This window comes from Bubalus kerabau, chromosome 12 (genome assembly GCF_029407905.1).
Source record: "Bubalus kerabau isolate K-KA32 ecotype Philippines breed swamp buffalo chromosome 12, PCC_UOA_SB_1v2, whole genome shotgun sequence".
Lineage (NCBI taxonomy): Eukaryota > Metazoa > Chordata > Mammalia > Artiodactyla > Bovidae > Bubalus > Bubalus kerabau.
The window spans coordinates 34,705,353-34,717,837 of NC_073635.1; the positions used below are offsets into that span (position 1 = coordinate 34,705,353).

Consider the following 12,485-nt stretch of genomic DNA (forward strand, 5'->3'; position numbering starts at 1 on the left):
TCTAAAATTTTCTATTGCCTGTTTATATGTTTCTGCTTTAAAAAATGTGTTCATTGTTGGAAATTTGGAGAATTTCAATAAATTTCCAACCAATAGCAAAGATTTGCTCATATTCCCACCACCCAGAGAAAATGACCATTAATATTTTGGTGTGTGTGCTTTAATTGACAAGCTGTGTCGCTCAATTGTGTCCGACTCTTTGTGACCCCATGGACTGCAGCCCGCCATGCTCCTCTGTCCATGGGGATTCTCCAGGCAAGAAGGAGAGGGTTGCCATGCTCTTCTCCAGGGGCCCAGGGATTGAACCTAGGTCTCCCGCATTGCAAGCAGATTCTTTACCATCTGAGCCACCAGGGAAGCTCATGAATACTGGAGTGGGTAGTGTATCCCTTCTCCAGGGGATTTTCCTGACCGAGAAGTTGAACTGCAGTCTCCTGCATTGTAGTCCGATGCTTTACCAGCTGAGCTACCAGGGAAGCCTGTGCTTTAATTAATGGGCTATTTTTTTTAGTTTACAGAAAGAATGAGAGGAAAGGAGAGTTGGCATGGATTCCCTCAGCTCCTCCCCTCGAGTTTCTCCTGTTACCCACATTTTGCCTCAGTGTGGCACATTGGTTGTGATTGATAAGCCAATATTGATAGATTATGATGAAAGAGTTTACATAAGGGTTCACTCTTTGTGTTGTATATTCTCTGGGTTTTGACTAATGCATAAGGACATGTAGCCACCATTTGAGTATCACACAGAATAGTTTTTCACTCTTCAAGAAAGCATACATAGAATTAATTTTGACAGTAAAGAATCCACCTGCAATGTGGGAAACCTGGGTTGCATCCCTGGGTCCGGAAGATCCCCTGGAGGAGGGCATGGCAACCCACTCCAGTATTCTTGACTGGAGAATCCTCATGGATAAAAGAGCCTGGCAGGCTACAGTCCATGGGGTTGCAAAGAGTCAGACACCACCGAGTGACGAAGAACAACACACACATTCGAAATTTAATATTTTTATATATTCTTTAGTTTTTTAATAGAGGTGGTTGTTCTTTGATTATAAAAGTAACACATGTTTATAATAATAGTGCTGGCACACAGAACCACTGAAATGAATCATCTAAAAGATGGCAGTTTTTAAAAGAACATGTTTATTTTATGAATTCTATTAGGTGCACATCAGGAAACAATCATGGAAGTTTTAAGGCCCAGATCTTAGCGCTGGAGGGCTGCCTTTGCTTCTGTGGTTTTCGCGTGAATTAGTGATTAAGCCTTGAGCCATCAGGGAGGTGAAACCTGAATGGTTCACCCACAGAGCCCACGGAAGACCTGCTGTGCGTCCTGGAGGGTGGGTAGGTTTAAAAGTCTTCATTCTGGGTTTTCTCCCCAACACCCGCCCCTCGAAAAGGGCATCCAGGGCGCCTTGGCCTACAGAGATGGGGCCAGGGGGCTGCGGGGCGCAGTGGTCCTGGTGGGGAGGAGCAAATTCTCCTAGCTCCTCCGGCCCCAGGCGAGGCTGGGGAGTTCTTGGGGTGGGGGTGGGGCCGAGCTTAGGGGGGCCGGGCTGGGGGTGCTGGTATGGGGGGAGTCGTTGGCTGCGGATGGAAGGGAGCCGGGCTGAGGCATGTAGCTGAGGAGAAGAGGAGCTAGGGTCTGGGGGCAGTGTAGCAGGGCCGCCGACGCGGTGGGGGGATATCCTCGTGGTAGATGGGGGTTGGGTTGGGAATGGTTGGGAGAATGGTGGGGGTAGCGGGGCTGCTGCCAAGGTGGCCTGGGATAGGGGTGGGGCTGGGGTGGGTGTCTAGGGGCCAAACTGGAGGTGTGGCCTGAAGCAAGAAGCAGAGCCGAGCCTAGGCAGTGGCCAGGGGACAGGCGTGGCGTGGCTTGGGAGAGGTGGAAGGAGAGCCGGACTAGGGGCGGGGCGTGGGCATGGGCGTGGCCAGTGAAGGGCGTGGCGTGGCCCAGGGGCGGAAGGAGAGCCCTGCCGGGGGGGCGTGGCCGTTAGGGGGCGTGGCCAGAGAACGGGCGTGGCCTGGCCTGGGGGCGGAAGAAGAGTCCTGCCGGGGGCGTGGCCCGGGCGGGGGCGTGGCCTGGGCAGGGAGGTGGAGGCTGGTGTGCTCCGCGCAGCGCTCCTCGCGCCGCATCCGAGCCCGCCAGCCCAAAGTCGGTTCGCCAGAGCTGAGGCTTCTCCGCGACTCCGGCGTGCTCAGAGCTTCGCGGGGCCAGGCAGGGCCGATCCTAAGTCGCCGGGACCTCTAGGATCGGCCGACTTCGGAGGCTCCTGCAGCGGGGCCGCTGTAGGTGAGGCTGCACCGGGGCACGGGGCGCTGGGCCGGCGGTCTGCAGCGTCGGTGCCCGGGTGTCCACAGGGAGCCCGAGTCCGGGAGCGGAGGTACCCCAAAGCCGGCCCTGCAGCCTGGGCGTGAGGTTCGCTCAGTGCGTTTGCTGCGCGGCCGGGCGGCCCCGGACCGTGGGACTCCAGCCCCACGCGCCCGGGGACCCTCAGGACTTGACCCGCCGCGGGCTGGGGAAGGGACAAAGGCGCGGGGCGCCCGCGCCGCCCAGGGGATGCGCTGGAGAACTTCGCTCCCTGCTGCCCCGGGCCTCATCTCCAGAGAGAGACGGCGGGATCCAGAGCTGGAGGGTGGGCTCCAGGGCCGTTTTCCTTCCACTTGCGGTCGGCGTGGTGGGGGTTGTCGGCACCCCAGGCCCCGGGGTTACAGACCAGTGCTGCGCCCACGTTTGGGGAACTCGGGTGACCTGAGCGGACGGCCACCATCTGGCTGTACTGTCTCAGAGCCCGAGCAATGCCCTCCCCCAACCCCTCCAGGTGCGGAAAAAGAGCCAAACCAGCCAAGCAGACAAACAAAACTCTCAAAACTCTTTCGGTCAGTTGCTTCCCAGCACTGGACAGTCTTGTCGATGAGTAGAGTAACTTGAGTTTATTTAGCACTTGTTACCAAGGCCGTCTAAATTCGTGTATCCCGCCGTGCTCCCGCGTCTCACCTCGTTTTCCGTGCTTGGTGTTTTCTACCCTGTTATCCCTGCCAAGTCCCCAGGTTCTGTGCGCGCCTTCTCTAGCAGGCACAGAAACGTTACCTGTTTTATCCCCACCCCGCCCCCCCCAACCTCCTAACGAACGTTACTTTTCTGTGTCCGCCTTGTACCAGGCTTCCTCAATGCAGTGTCCCGGGGACCTGTTGTCTGTGCCTCCCTGTTCTGAACCTTGCCCTCTGCCCCGCCCCCACCCTTTAGAGTTTTATGTGACTGTTTCTTACCCAGCATTCTCATCTTCACCCACCTGCCTTGGTCCCTAGATCAGCCATTCACCTCCCACCAGGCTGCCGGTCTGTCTTTCTGCTTAAGCTCCTGTGTCTTTTACCTACCTTTTACCTGTTTCTCCCTGTGGTTTTCCCGCCTCCAGTGCACACCTTGTTTCTGTTCTTCTGGTTGCTGAGTTTTCTCCTGCATTGCCATCCCTCTGTCCATTTCTTCTCTTCCAGTTGGTCCCCCATCACCTGGCAGACGTCTTTATTTTAGAATGTCGGAAAGTGTCAGGAGGAGGCGGCAGCTTCCCCAGGACTGCTGTGGATTCAAGAATCTCCTTGTCTCTCCTGGTTGTGTGTGTATTCTTGCTGAAGTAGTACCATCCATAGACAAGTTCTCTGGCTGTGTTGATACTCATATTGATATGAATGTTAGGTAGCAGTTATCGAGCACTTACAAGGAGCCAGGCATCCTTCTGAGGAACGTACATGCAGTAATAACTCACGAATCCTCCTCGCATCCCTGTAACATCGATGCATTCCTAGCCCCATTTTACAGATGGATAAAGGGAGGCTTGGAGAAGTGAAATACCAGGCCCAGAGCCCCTCTTCTTGCCACACCAACTTTTGAACTCAGAAATGGGTTGAGATTTGGCTTTGGGAATGAGGTCATTATTTGTGTGTTTTATTTAGTCTGCATTTTATAGCAGTGGAGGGCATAATAGCTGTACCTGTAGAGCTGCGTGTGGGTAAAAGCTGTTGTCTCCCGTCCTTCAGAAAGACGGGGACACTGCCTGGACTGGCCTCCAGCTGGCTTTCCTGCAGGGAGTGCTGGCCCCCTTGGCTACAGGAGAGCTTGGGAAAGCTTCATGCCAAGACCATTGCCAGCTGCTCCGCCCCTACAGTGAGAGGTCAGTTTCACTTTAGCTGGCCAGAGCTTCAGGGTCCTTGAGCGCCCTGTGATGCTGTGAGTCAGTTTGTTTCCGTTTCATTGTACAATTTAAAGCCTTGTTCGGATATCTCCTTCACCTTCCTGTGAGTTGTAGGAAAGTATTTGTTCTTTTGCAGATGCTGAAGCAGAGTCTTGGGAAAGTTTTCTGCTTCGATGGCTAGAAGGGACCTTATATTCCACAGATGAGGAAACCGTGGCCCAGAGAAATAAAATGACATGTCCAAGGGAGGCAGCTGGACGGTAGGGCTGGCCCTAGATGCCCAACCTGCTGGCTGCTGGGCCAGGACTCTCCATGCCTGGCTCTACAGCCTGGCGGGGCGGCCCCTCAGAGACTGCTGTGCAGAGCAGTGAGCGCTGCCCCCCCACCCCCTCTTTCCTGAGCTCAGAGGCAGCAGGAGGATTCATTGAGGATGGAATTGTCCGTGGGCTCTTTTTTTTTGGTCTGAAAGCTAAATATTCTAAGAATATTTGCTTCTGAGATACGTAATGGTATACATGGGATCATAAAAACACAGAAGTATAAATTCAAGTGTTTTAGAAAGAAGTACTTTTTGTTTTCCAGAACATCAGGCAGGAACACCAGGCAGGAACCTCTGCTTTCTAGACGCATGTTGTACAATCCATGGCAGTTTCAGAATCAGTAACTGGAATGTTGGATTGCGTTTTCCACTCGCAGAGAGAGAGGCATTAGTACTCACGTGGTTCCCTTCATCTCTGCGTCTCAGATGAAACAGGGGTGACGGGAAGCCTGTCTCTGTTGCCCTTGCCCTGCCTACCGGTCTCTCCTACTGACCTGGGACTCCCATCCGTGCCCCCCAGTTCGCAGCTTCGCTCCCTGCTGTCTGGTTCACCTCTTTCTCCAGGAGGCCTCGGGGAACCTGGAGGGTGCTGCCTCCCGACAGTTGCTCAACCATTCCATACCTGCCGTTCTTGACAGAATCCAGGCCCGATGCCCTCAGGTGTATGTTGCATGTAATTAACTTCTCTCTGATGTTCCCGAATGAGATGGGTGGGTCTGTGCGTCCCTGGGAGAACTGATGAGACGTGTCTGTGTCCTGTGGTTTGGATGAGGACTGTGTAACTGAAGAGCAGGTTAGGTTCACAGCTCCCTTGCATAGGTGAAGGCGTCAAGGTTCATGGCTGTAGCCCCATAGGACGAGTCAAAGCTGAGGTTTGAACATGGGGCTGCCTGGATCAAGAGATCCACACGCATGCATTTCCAGCCTGTCTCTTCTGAAGCTTGTAACTCCCTCCACAGCAGTGTCCTCAGGGCTTTTTACGAGCTAGAAGTTTCCTGGTGCTGAGCCGAGGTGAGGATATGAAGGGGTGCGTGGGGCCTTAGGGGGTTTCCGGTCACCCTCGTTCATCTCCCTCCTGGACCAGGGGTACGCTTGCTGACTGGGGGAAGCCAGGAGCTGCGGCAAGCCCCAGATGGACAGGTGTAGTCCAAACGTGGTTGTGGCCATGTGCTGTGGTCGGCATGTCAACGCTTGTGGTCATGGGTAATGCCCCGTGCCTCAGCCTGTGCTCGTGATCTTCAGGTGTCCTAGACAGAGGACTGTTCCATCCCCTCTCTAGGACCTTCGAGGACCTGATTACTTGGCCAGAAATAGCCTCCGCCTGTTTCCATGTCACCATGGAAGCGTTGCAAGCTCAGCGCTGTTATTTCAGGGACCGGGTGCCTGACTTGGGACATTTTCTCTGGCCAGATCTGAGTGGGCCCCCATTCTGTCTTGGGGTTTAGCCATGGAGTTGAGGAGCTCTAAGAGGACCTCTGTCCATCTGGGGCTTGCCGCAGATGGCTAATCTGGGAGAGGGAGGGACCAGCTTTTTCCCTCCCCGATTAGCTCCGTTACAGAGATTGGCAGGCTGTCCTTGGAGAAAATAGCACACAGGTCTGAAATGACTAGCCTGGAAGGTGGCCATGGCGGGAGGCAGCCCACAGGAAGCCAGGGTCTTTGCTTGGCAGCCCGGGCAGGTGCAGGGGACGGAACCCTGATTTTACTCTCAGAGCAGAGGGGTCGGGAGACCAGGGAGGAGGTATGCTCCTGGTAGCAGAACCGGGATCACAGGCTTTCAGGGAAATTGCTGTTCATATAACAGGAGCAGTAAGCAGTCTTGTCATGGAGTATCAAAGTTATACCTCAGTTACATTAAACAGGGTCAGGCCCTGGTCAGTCACCACCACGTACAAGGTATAAAGAGAGAGAGTAGGTCGGAGTACTAAAACCACTGACCTGTGGGTGTAGAAACCTGTCCACTTGGGGTGTTGGGACTCTGTGGCTTCAAGAGTTTCTATGCTGGATGCTAGGAACATCCCTACCCTCAGGGAGGCTCACACACCTTCCTGGGGGAGAGGCTGCTGTGTGAAAGTCTGGGGACCCATAGCAGGTGAGGGGTCAATTTGCAGGGAGTGGTTAGGGGAGTCCATGAGAGGACGGATCCAGGAAGCCTTCCTGGAGGAGGCACTGACCACAGCCTGGGCTGAACAGGAGTGCTCAGGTTGGAGAAGGGGCTGACAGAGGGAGACATTCCAGCCTCTGGGGACAGAATAAGAGGTGGGGAGACAGATCCCAGTTTGGTGATGAGGGACCGTTAGACAATTCTGAGTGGCCCCCATAATTGAGGGGCCCTTCGTTCATTACTGTCACCGTGTGCCCAGAGCAGTGGTTCTGAGTCACTATTTCCCGGGTATTTGTTAGAAAAGCAAATTCTAGGACTTTCCCCCTGGAAGCCCCCAGACTTAGAGACTCGGGGGTGTGGTCTGTATTTTAACACCTTCCAGGTGAGTTTCTTGCATGCTAGCTTGAGAACCAGCGCTCTAGAATGTATGAAAAACAGCAGCTCTTCATTGCTCCGTCAAAGATCCGGGACCACATTCCTGCCTGGTCAGACCTGCCTCTGGGATCCGCCGCCCACCGCCCTTGTGTTTCTGTACTGTGTACACTCGCACAACTGCCTCGCCCACCCTGCTTCATTTCATCCCCACTAGTGATGTAGACTATTTCTACAACACTGCTCCCTGGCATGATTTCTTAGTGTTTCAAGGTCATCAGATAAATGGATCAGGTCCCAACTCTGCTGCTTGCCCGCTGTGTGACTTTGGGGTGGCCCTGACCTGTCTTCCTCAGTTGCCTTTCTGACAATGTAGATGGTGGTACTCATCTCTTCACTGAGTGGTTCAAACTTTCTCGGGTGTTGGAATTACCTGGGGGTCTTTCGGAAAGATTGATGCCTTCTCCCACCCCCAAATAGAGTTAGATTGTTCAGGGGCAGTGAAGTTGGGAACCACAGTCACAGGTTGCCGTGAGGGTGGGAGAGTCCATTCTTACAGGGTGCTCATAAGACGTCCTGGCACTTGTCAGCTGGGGGAGGGGAGGCTCTGATGGTTTTGTGATGGGATGGGGAGAAAGTGGAGCCATTGTCGTTTGCTCCATGAATACTTGCTAGGTGTTGAGGGCCTGTTGGTTTGGGGCTCTCCTGGTGGTTCCATCTTATTCTGAGTGCATCTCCAGGTCTGACTCTGAGCATCCTCCTGGCAGGACTGCACAGGTCTTGCATGAGCAGAGCACACAGGCCCCCACCCCCGGCCTGCCTTCCCAGCACCGACACCGTCTTCCATCCTCTATACAGAAGAACTTGACTTCTTGGAATATAACTAGATTCTAAACTCATGAAGGAGCAGTGCTTTCCAGTAAGAATGCTCCCCCCCGACCCCGGGGTTCTGACCCTGCCCTAATCTGTCATTTGTACCTAGACACCTGTTTTCAGACACACCAAACACCTCCAGACTTGGTCTTTACACCTGAACACACCAAACATCTCCATCTCTGTCTTTACACATGAACTGTCTTCTCTGATCTAAATGTCATATTATAAATTGTGTATTTCTGGCAGTTACTTAAATAACATATGACTGTTCTGCATACTGTGCCCCATCACACATATTCTTTCAACCTTCATTCATTGTTAATTCAATAACTGTTGATGGGCGTCTGCTTTGCATCGAGCCTGAGCTGCTGGTTTTATCCCCTCTTTCCTGTGGAAGAACAAGCATACCTATCACCATGTAGAAGGCGTTTCTTTAGGTTTTGGTTTATAGCTGCAGCCTGCTCTATACCTTTTGGTGATGTAATCACCCCACTTGTAATAATAGAACATCTGAAGGACATTTTTCATGTTGACTCCACGGGCCTTCTTTGAACCCTGCTGAGATTAATTAAATCAAACCCCATGCAGCAATTATCCTAAAATATCCCCACCAGTTATTAAAATCCAGTTTGCCTGGGGCTGGAGACCATAGTTAGTACTCTCAGGATGAAATCCACCATCCAGTGTAAGGTCTGGGGTTTCTCGTTTCTTTTAGTCTAAAGTCCGTCCTGGTGGTTTGGTCAAATCAATGAAAGAAACAAGAAATAGGAGAATTCATATCTCAGGTTTATGATTTGTTCTGTCTCTGTGGAAAAGTTAGATTCTGTTTTTGGTTTTGTTTTTTGCTGTGCAGGATATATAGGGAGCTGATGTTTACTCTTTCGATTGGCCGGAGTACATTTAAATCTGTGTTGAAAATAGAGATAATTGATTCACTCTATTTGTTCCGCTGCCGGAGGACTAAGTGAAAATCTACCACTAGGGAAACTTTTGTGTGGCCGGCACACAAGTGGCTCAGTATTATGGTAAAGACTAGCCTCCATTGTGTGGCCTTAACATTATCACTGGTGTTACCCATGGGCTGAATAGCCTTTAGAAATACAGGCCTTCACAGGAATTGCCCTGGCTTAAATGCTCCATGGATCCTTCTGAAATAACATCCCCCAACCCCTCATTTGAAACAATAAAGGAGGAGGGAATATATGAATATCTACAGCTTCAGTTATATTCAAAATGATTAGATTTTTTAAATGAGAAAAGTTAAAACTGTGTTTTAATTTTAAAAATGTGAGGTTAAGAAATAACCCAGAATACACCGGGAAAAGTCAACAGTGTTCCTTAAAATGGTCTGTTCTAAGATCTCCCAGGCCTGTTTTCTCTCCCTTTGACTTTTCTGAAACAAACCTAAACTCCCCAGAGTGGATTGAGTGGCCCCGTCTTACTGAAGAGCCTGCTTGTTTTATAGAGTCGAGTCCAGCTCTGGCGTTAGATCTCCCCTCTGCGTCCTCAGGCCTCTCTGCCAGGACCATGGTGTCCCGAACTTCCCAGAAAAGCATGGGGGACTTCACCGTTATGGCCCAGCTCCAGTTCTTGGCGGTGACCTCTGGGGTGTGTGTGTGTGTGTGTGTGTGTGTGTGTGTCTAGGGTGGGGCCCACACATGTCCTGTGCTGAGTCAGTGTATCCCTGAACCAAAGTCAGATTGAGACGCCTGGCATCCCTGAGAAATGAAGCTGTGGAATTCTGAATAAGGAAAGTGGCAGCTTCTTCTGAAGATTCACTTTTTGATGAAAAGCCATGGCAAGGTGTGAGGAAGAAGACTGACTCGTAAACTTGCAGCTTGTGGAATCTGGATGACTGGTGGGATTCTGTTCGTATTTTTTCTTCATTTTTTAACCTCAAGGCATGTGCAATCCTAGCTCCCTGACCAGGGCTTAAACCTATGCCCCCCTGCAGTGGAAGTGCAGAGCCTTAACCACTGGGCCACCAGGGAAGTCAGTTTGTATTTTCAGTAGTTGTCCTCACCCACCAGCATCGGGATCAACCATTCTGCTCAGGATTGAGCCGCCTGTGTCCAGATGCAGCTCTTGAAAGGCCATGTGCCCAGCAGAGTGTCTTGTGCTCATGGATGATGATGGTGCTCATTGAGATGGAAGGACGGGCCATTCCTAAACGCAGCCATGGTTCCAGCCAAGGGGAGGCCCTTCTCAGTCTCCACTAATCCTTCCCTGCAGCCTCACCGTCCCTCCTAGATCTCTGTGCTGGGTGGGAGGGCAGCGATGTAGGGTGACCTTCTCCGGGCTCTCTTTCAGGCTAGGCTCTTCTGCCACCGGGGATGGGGAGCCCTGGAGAAGGGTACAGATGCTCTATCTGTCTATGCTGTCCTCCCCTGCTGTGGGTCGGGGCTTCCTGTGGCTCGACTGAAAATTAGGAGAAAATATTCAGGCTTAGAGAACACGGTAGACCTTCTTTCCTATCACCTTGTAGGAGGAAGCAGGGTTTCTCTCTGCTTTTCCTGGTCTGTTCCTACTCTGACCCTCATCCAAGGTGCTCACCCTGAGTGGGTGCTCACCCGAAGCCTTCACACAAGACAGGGATGCCCGCATGTCCTGGCATTTCAAGGCTGGCAGTGGGTGGGTTAGAGCGCACAGCACCCCTGCCGCCGCCTGAAGATGTCAGTCTGTGGCACCCTGACATACACCAGCACGGGGTTTATCTCACTGACTTCCTGGGGGCTGTTTCCAAACTTGCTGTGATTAATTAAATCAAACCCCATGCAACAATTATTCTGAAGCAAAATGGCTTATTAAATTCTGGTGCATGCTGGATTACTGAATTTGTATTGTCCCAGTAGACAATTACAGTTTTGCTTGTTTTCTCCTCTAGGACTTTAATACCCTGTTTTTATTTTTGTGGGTGAATATAGCCAATCTCTCCTGGCTTTTCTTTCCTGCTGGGATGAGTTGTCTCTAAGGAAGGAGGAAATGCCATTGTCAGCAGACAGCACTGTTTCTAGGCTTTCCTGGAAAGTCGATTCCGTAGAAGCAGGTCTTACTCTCCACACAGTGCATCCGTTTTTCTCTGGCTGGGAATTTTTTAAGAAGTCTTTGTGTCAGTTGGAACACTCATCTTCTGAGATGAAGATAGTGGCTATCTGTGCAGATCAGTCCAGGAGAAACAGAAGGTTGGCTCAGCAGCAGGGTTTCTGGTCCCTTGTCACCTGGACCCGGGGCAGCCAATTCTCTGTGTGTGCTTACAGGTCAGCTGAAGAGACCTGGGAAGCACTTGGGTTTGCATTATTGAGAGAGGTTTGAAAAAACAACAAAAAAAACACTGGTTTCACGAGTGTTATGGTTCTTTATGTATGTCGCTTCCCTAGTGGCTCAGTGGTAGAGAATCCAACTAACGATGCAGAGGATGCGGGTTTGATCCCTGGGTTGGGAAGATCCCCTGGAGAAGGAAATGGGAACCCACTCCTGTATTCTTGCCTGGAGATTCCCATGGACAGAGGAGCCTCACGGTCTACAGTCCATGGGGTGACAAAGAGTCAGACACGACTGAGCACCTGAGCACGCAGGCATGCACACACGTTTCTTTCAAACAGCAGAGTTTCTTTTATGTGATTGTTTCTAGAGATGACTAGCCATGCATATTCCACATGCCTGGTCAGTGAATCTTTCTTTTCCTTGTACAGACTCACGGCTGCAGTTAGCTTGGACCACATTTCTCATGGTCTTTTAGATGGAAAGGTGTTTTCCCCATTGGGAGGAGCCTATAGCTTTCACCTCAGAAGAGAGGGAACTTCAGACCCACATCAGGATCCGTTTGCTAAGGGCTCAGGAGGTGATCTGCATGGTTGCTGGTCTCAGGACAGAGGTTCTGTTGCTTTCGGAGTGCAGAGACCCTTGTGTACTCAGTGCTGCCTCGGCCAGAGGCGGAGGGAGATGGGGAAGTGGTGGTCTTGGTCTCAGAACCTCTGCTTCCCTGTGGAGGTGGCCACACCCATCTGCTGGTGTCTACACAGGAACTCAGACACGTCTGGCACCTGTCCTGGGCTGTACCTGCCTCCATCAGTCACAAGATTTGCACAGTCAGGAAGGTCTCTGTAAAATACCCAGATCCTGGTGCCTGATTGTATGGAAGACTCAGCTGTGGTGTGTAGATGGTTTTCTTTAGCTGGAGTGACTTTGGTAAGAGTCAACATCTGACACACAAAAGGCAAGAGTTGGCAGAAAAGAGTGGGGATTTGAGAGTTCAGTCAATATGGAATTGTATTCATTGGGAGTTTTACATTCTTGTTAATCTTTAAGATTTTTTTAAAAAGCTGAAACTATTGTAGATTCACATGCATGGTATAATGCAGTGATATTTATGTGATGTGTACAACATCATGGCTGGGATATTGACATTGATGTGCGTGCGTGCATGCTCAGTTGCTTCAGTCGTGTTTCATTCTTTGTGACCCTATGGACTCTACCCTGTCAGGCTGCTCTGTCTGTGGAATTCTCCAGACAAGAATATTGGAGTGGGTTGCCATGCCCTTCTCCAAGGGATCTTCCCAACCCAAGGATCGAATCCATGTCTCTTACGTCTTCTGCATTGGCAGGCAGATTCTTTACCCACTGA

General features: G+C 51.4%; 1 protein-coding gene across 1 annotated transcript in view; it reads left to right on the top strand.

Moving 5' to 3' along the window:
- The first annotated feature begins 2,034 nt into the window (after window positions 1–2,034).
- Window positions 2,035–12,485, top strand: part of SPATA13 (spermatogenesis associated 13) — a 107,672-nt gene continuing 97,221 nt past the window's right edge. Inside the window, exon 1 of the mRNA XM_055542532.1 lies at window positions 2,035–2,293. The gene's annotated coding sequence lies outside the window, so the exon portion shown is untranslated. The remainder of the gene's footprint in view (window positions 2,294–12,485) is intronic.